We start from the raw sequence: 6,643 nt of genomic DNA, 5'->3' as shown, positions 1-6,643 counted from the left end.
TCTGCTATGCATTCCAGACTCCTGTGAATTGGATGGTTCTGTCAGGACAAAGTCACGTTTCTGACCCAACAAGGTGACCCCAGGCCTCACTCCTGTGGTGCCCGTAAACTTTCCAGCCTCGGCGTGCTTACGGATCGCCTGGGGTCTGTGCAGGTGATCCAGATTCTGATTCAGCAGGTCTGGGGCCCGGCCCAAGATTCTGCATTTCTAACAAGCTCCCAGGTGATGCTGAAGCTGTATGTGCAGGAATTACACTTTGTTGTTTCGTTTTTTATTTTTTATTTTTTTAAAACATTTTTAAAGATTTTATTTATTTATTTGACAGAGAGAGACACAGCGAGAGAGAGAGAGAGAACACAAGCAGGGGGAGTGGGAAAGGGAGAAGCAGGCTTTCCGCGGAGCAGGGAGCCCGATGTGGGGCTCGATCCCAGGAACCTGGGATCATGACCTGAGCTGAAGGTAGACGCTTAACGAATGAGCCACCCAGGCGCCCCTGTTTGTTTTTTAAAATCATGAATGACACCAGCAAGGCGGTAGACAGTGTGGCCATTTTTCCCCGGCCCTGATCAGTGTGATGATTGTTAAAGGAGGTTACAGCCAGGTTCTGAAGGGCCTTGCGTGCCAGGCTAAGGAGTTCAGTCTTTTTTCTGGAGACACTAAGGGGCATGGAAGCTTTCTGAGGCATGGTCAGGGAGAGCTGGCCAAGGAGAGGAATCTGGAGTGTGGGTGCTGGGGGGCTAGCGGAGCGAGCTAGTGCACTAGCAGGTGAGAAAGGGTAGGGCTGAAGCTCAAGCAGTAGCAGTGAGAACGCAGAGGATAGAGGAGAATGCAGAGGCTGAATTGTGTCCCCGCCCCCCCATTCATATGTTGAAGTCCTAACTCCTAAGACTTCAGAATGTGGCTATACTTGGAGAAAGGGTCTTTGAAGAGGTAATTAAATTAAAACAAGGTCATTAGAGTGGATCCTAATCCAGTATGACTGATGTCGTGTAAGAAGAAGAAATTAGGACACACAGCTGCACAGAGAGGAGCTCATGTGGGGACCCAGGGAGAAGACAGCCATCTACAGGCCAAAGAGAGAGGCCTTAGGAGTCACCAACCCTGTCGACACCTTGATCTTAAACTTCTAGTTTCCAAAGTTGTGAGAAAATAAATGTCTGTTGTGTAAGCCCCCCAGTCTGTGGTACCTTGTTATGGCAGCCCGAGTAGACAGGTACAGAGGGGATGGGTTTAAGAGGATTACACAGGTTATCAACTGTTCGGATGACATGGCAGCAGCGGGGGCGGGGAGGGGGCTGCACTATAGGATTCTATACAGATGGTAGGGAAATTGGGAAGACCAGGGAGGAGAATGTGCTATGAATAGAACAGAAGCAGGCAGGCGAGCGAGGAGGGAGAAGCAGGGCTGGAGAGAAGTGCATCGGGACCTGGAGGCAGAGGAGGTACCACCCAGAGCTGCAGGAGGGGCATCCAGGGGACTTTAGGAAACCCGGCTGGTGGTGCTTGCAATCAAAGCCAGACCCTCAGGAGGTTGAGGGGAAGGAACAGAATGGTCCTTGTGTCAATCGGGGCCCTTGGCTGCAAGCAGTCAAAACTGGTCCGGGCTAACTTAAGCATAAAGAAAGGTAACCAAAAGGATTCCGGAGGCTCCCAGCAGTGAGGTGAAGGCTCAAGACCAGACTAGGAAAGTAAGCGAGAGGCAAAGGAGGCTGGTCAGCTGTGAGCATAGCCGGAACCGTGCTGCGGGGACAGCCCGCGAGGGCTGGTGGGGCTGCTGGGCTCCCAGCACCACCTTACGGTTACACCCATTAGATTCCTTCCCCGCCTCTCAAGGGGCCCGGGAAAGCTATTCCATTACTGAGTAACCGAATAAAGCCGTGGCTCCCATCACTGTAATCAGCTTATTAGTCCCATTATAAAGATGAGGAAACTGTGTGGTTCAGGGAGGGGAAGTCATTTATCCAAAGGCATAGAGTTCAAATCCAGCCCTGTGGGACTCCAGCACCAGCTTCTTCCCCTGCACCAGCTGGTGCCTGGCTGCTGCCTCGAGGAGCCCGTGGTCGGAGCTGGGACAACTTTATCAGTGGTCTCCAAGCCAGGCCCCTTCTGAAGCTGGGAAGGAATCTCACCTACCCCCCCTCCCCCATCTACTGCTGCTCCTATCTTTCCCCACTGGAGAAATCCCGCATTGCCTCTCATTAGGAGCTGGGCTGGAACTGCTGGTTCTAGACCTCGGGAGGCCTCTTGCTGCATCCACACTGAGCCTGTGAGCTGTCTTCCCTTCAGCCTGGCAACCCAGCTTCAGGTGTATCAAAGTCCCAGCGCTGTGTGAGGTTCAAACACATCTCAGCAGGCTTCCTGAATACATTAGTTTTATGCCCCCCCCCACCCCCGCAACATGCCCAGGGTTGGGAGGTGGAGGAGGAGGGGGCCCTGGAACTCAATATGCAAATGTATGCAGATCACATCTAAATAAGGGTGTCCCAGGATTAATGGGAAAGAAAGGCAATCAGAGCAGGCCTGGGGCTCCGGCGCTGAGCAGTACAGCCAGGAACCGGCTCTCCCCCGGGAGGGTGTCTTAGGCTCTGTTTCAGAGCGTGTTCTTTAAAGCAATGTCTCTGCAGCACAGGGGAAGGAAGAGCTGCGGAAATTAGTTCTGGATACTTCCTGGCAAAATGTTCTTGGTTGCTTCAGCTATGTTGGGGGTGGGCTGGGAGTGAGGGGGTAGAATCTCTGAGGCTCTCTCAGTCGCCACGGCCGGCAGGGACTATCTCTGTCACTGATTTCTAAATCAGGGGAGCTTGCTAACACCCAGTTCCGGGTCCCGCTGATTTCTGAATCCGAATCTCTTGAGAATCTGTATTTTTTTTTTAAGTCCGAGGCCTTGGGAAATACTGATGCATACCAGGGGTTCTTAATCTAGAATGTCTCCCAGACTTCAGGGAACCTGTATAGGATTGTTCTCTTTAAAAAAACAAAACCAGGGGCGCCTGGGTGGCTCAGTTGTTAAGCATCTGCCTTCGGCTCAGGTCATGATCCCAGGGTCCTGGAATCCCAGAGCCCCACATGGGGGGCGGCTTCCCTGCTCAGCGGGAAGCTTGCTTCTCCCTCTCCCACTCCCCCTGCTTGTGTTACCTCTCTTGCTGTGTCTCTCCCTGTCAAATAAATAAATAAAATCTTTAAAAAATAAAAATAAATAAAAATAAAAAACAAAACCAAAAAAACTAACCCAATGCCCAGGCTGCAACCCAGACCAATTAAGTCAGAATCTCTGGGGGATGAAACCCCGGCATTGCTATTTCAAGGAAAATCCCAGGAGACTCCAATGCGCAGCCCGATTTGAGAAGCACTGTCGAACAGGTATTCTCATAAGACCTTTGTTATACTTGTGCTCTCTTTTTGGCTGTGTTTAGCTCCAGGCCCTCCACCCGGTGTGCAAGTTTCAGGAGCCTTCCCTGGGAAGCGCACTATACTCAGGGCTGGTGTTCAGCTGGTAAGCACCAGTTGTTAAAATACTCAAATCTTTCCTCACCTACCCATTGGTAACAGGTGCTACTTTGAACCTTCTAAATGCCCCAGAGCCCTAGCCCCTGTCCCCAGACTCCTAGGACCAGGGAACCAGGCAAGAAAGGGTTAATAATCATTAACCTCCCCCCCCCCCAAAGAGGGGCCTCCTGAAGTTCCTTGGATGGAATCAGTCCAGTTGGTGGGAATCCTGGTTGTTAAATATTTGAAGTCATCCCTCATTACAATTTTGTGGTGAGGAGCATCAACTTTACAGTCAGAAAGACCTAGATTCTTACCTAATTTTATTTATTTATGGTTTTATTTATTTATTTTAGAAAGAGACAGACAGAGTGTGAGTAGGGGGAGGGGCAGAGGGAGAGACTCCCCAAGCGGACTCCCTGCTAAGCACGGAGCCCCAGGAGGGGCTGACCTCACAACTCTGAGATCATTCATGACCTGAGCCAAAATCAAGAATCGGATGTTTAACCCACTGAGCCACCCAGGTGCCCCTTTGAGTGTGCATTTTAAAACAAAGAGTGCTGGGTCCCACCCAGAGGTGCTGATTCAGTAATTCTGGGGTTGGAGCAGTCGAGGATCCGCATTTCTAACAAATTCCAGGTGGTGCTGATGTTGCTGGTCCTGGGACTACCCTTGGAGAACTGCCTAAGTAGAAGATGCATGAGATAGTGTGCCTGGCCAAGAGTAGGGGCTTAGCCCAGGTTTGGAAAAGGGGCAAAGAAGTCGCCAGTTATCCTGTGTGCAGTGTGGACTTCTCCCTCCCACTCCGGTCCCCAAGGTTCTCGATTCAGGCCAGCACCAACTGAATGTTTAACCTAGGATTAATGTTTGACCACTAACTGTTTAACCTGCGATTTCCAAGGATTAGGGCTTTCCCCAGCCCCCTCCCCATTGTGAACAGGACCAGATATAGACATTTAGGGGCTGCTATCCCTAAGAATATGGTGCCCTGCCCCATATGTCATTCAGAGTAAAACAGCACTAAACCCTGAAATGACTATATAAGGAAGTCCACCAAAGATCCAACTTTTCCCATGGTGGCTACTTTAAGGATTTTTTTCAAGTATCGAAATCAGTCTTTGTGGTGGGGAGGGATGAATAAGCGGAGTACAGAGGATTTTTAGGGCAGTGAAATTACTCAGTATGATAGCATAATGATGGATGCATGTCATTATGCGTCTGTCCAAACCCATGCAATGTACACCACCACCAAGGAACCCCTAATGTAAACTCTGGACTCTGGGCGATAGCAATGTGTCCAGGCAGGTTCACAGATTGTAACAAATGGACCACTCTGGTGGGGGGTGTTGATAATGGGGAGGCTGGTCATGTGTGGGGGCAGAGGGTATATGGGAATTCTCTGTGCTTTCTTCTCAATTTTGCTGTGAACCCACTAAAACAGCTCTAAAAAAAATAGAGTCTTGATCTAAACAAACAAACACACAAACTTTTAAATTTGGTGGCTGCACCTGCTTTGCTGGAATCCACACCTAGCTGGTGGGCAATACGCTGTCAAGGCTGCTGGTCCCAGGCTCGTCCTCTTTCCCTCTCAGTTGGCATGACTCTCCCTCCACAGCTCCATCCCCTTTTGTAGCCGCAAACCTCTCTAAACTCCCTTAGACTATTCTCTGCCCTGTCCAGCTACCTTCATCTTTTTATCCCCTTTTGATCCCAGTTTTTTTTCCCCTACAGAACCCAGTCAAATACTCCACACCTGCTCCGTCTGTCTGTTGGTCTCTCCAGCTTGTTTTCTGGGCACCCCACCCCACCCTCTGGCTGCTTCCCCCACTGACTTCCCTCTTGCTGGATTCAGTAACCTGATCTTAGCACGGGATTTGGAGTCAGAGGCTTGCGCAGGAGCGCTGTCACTCACCCGCTGTGTGACAGTGAACAGCTTGAACAAGGCCCAACTTCTCTGGGCCTTGGGTCTGTCGCCTTGAGAATGGGCTATAGTCTCTGCCTCCCCTGAAAGCTCGGCTTCAAATAAAATGTTAAGAAGTTCTGCCATTCGGTGCGGATCAGACGTGATAAGGTATGCGACTGCACTGGATAAAGCGTTAAGTGGGTTGTGTGTTGATTGTGGGGGTGATTGGCCACAGCATGTCTAGCCATACATGCTGAATGTGGTAGAAAGAACAGGGCGCTGGTGTCTAGCTAGGTGGAATCCCACGTCTGCCCCTGGCTAGCTGTGTGGACTCGGGCAACTCCCTGAGCCTCAAAGATTCATAGCAAGAGAGGGAACACAAGCAGGGGGCAGTGGGAGAGGGAGAAGCAGGCTTCCCACTGAGCAGGGAGTCCGATGCGGGGCTCGATCCCAGGACCCTGGGATCATGACCTGAGCCGAAGGCAGATGCTTAACCACTAAGCCACCCAGGTGCCCCGAGGATCGTGAATCCTAATTCGTAAAGGAGAGAGCATTAGAGTAATGGCATCAGGACAGCCAACTTTTTTTTTTTTTGGTATATGTACCTACTGTGTGCTAAAAACTTGCAGTGTATAATATCATTTAATCTTCACCACAACCCTTTGAGTGAGGACTGTTCTCCCCCATTTTACAGACGAGGCCATGGAGGCACAGAGAGGCAAAGTGACTTGCCTAAGGTCACACGGACAGATGTAGTCAGAACTGGAATTTGAACCCAGGAGGTCTGATTCCAAAGTCTCTACTATCTGGCTTCCTTTTGAAGGAGCTCAACAGAGATAAGTGGGAGGCAAGACATTATTACTAAGGCCTATAAGAGTCCACTGGTGATTGCCACCACCCTGGGGCCAGGGATGGTAGGTGTGTTTGTGGGTGGGGGCGGGGACCTGGGTGATGCTCTTCCCCGGGGCAGTGTCTTACTGTATACACACCTTTCTGCTTCATCACAGACACAAGTGTCTTTCCCATTTCCTGCCGGGGCATCTCAGGCCTGGCTGCCCCTCCCGTCTCTGGCAGGTTCAGGAGGAACAGGCTTGGAATTCCCCATCCTACATAGCGGGGAGAGGTTCCTCACCTCGTGAGGCTGACCCCGGTCGGTCCGGGGGCCTGGTGTTACTAACAGCAGCCTGCAGGGCTGTGTCATCGGCTGGTGACTCAGGGCTCCAGGACCAGCCCCCTCCCCATCTTATGGGACCT

The sequence above is a fragment of the Phoca vitulina genome, unplaced genomic scaffold (assembly GCF_004348235.1).
Source record: "Phoca vitulina isolate PV1807 unplaced genomic scaffold, GSC_HSeal_1.0 scaffold22, whole genome shotgun sequence".
NCBI lineage: Eukaryota > Metazoa > Chordata > Mammalia > Carnivora > Phocidae > Phoca > Phoca vitulina.
The sequence above is the reverse complement of the archived record's forward strand: the minus strand, read 5'-3'. Positions refer to the sequence as shown.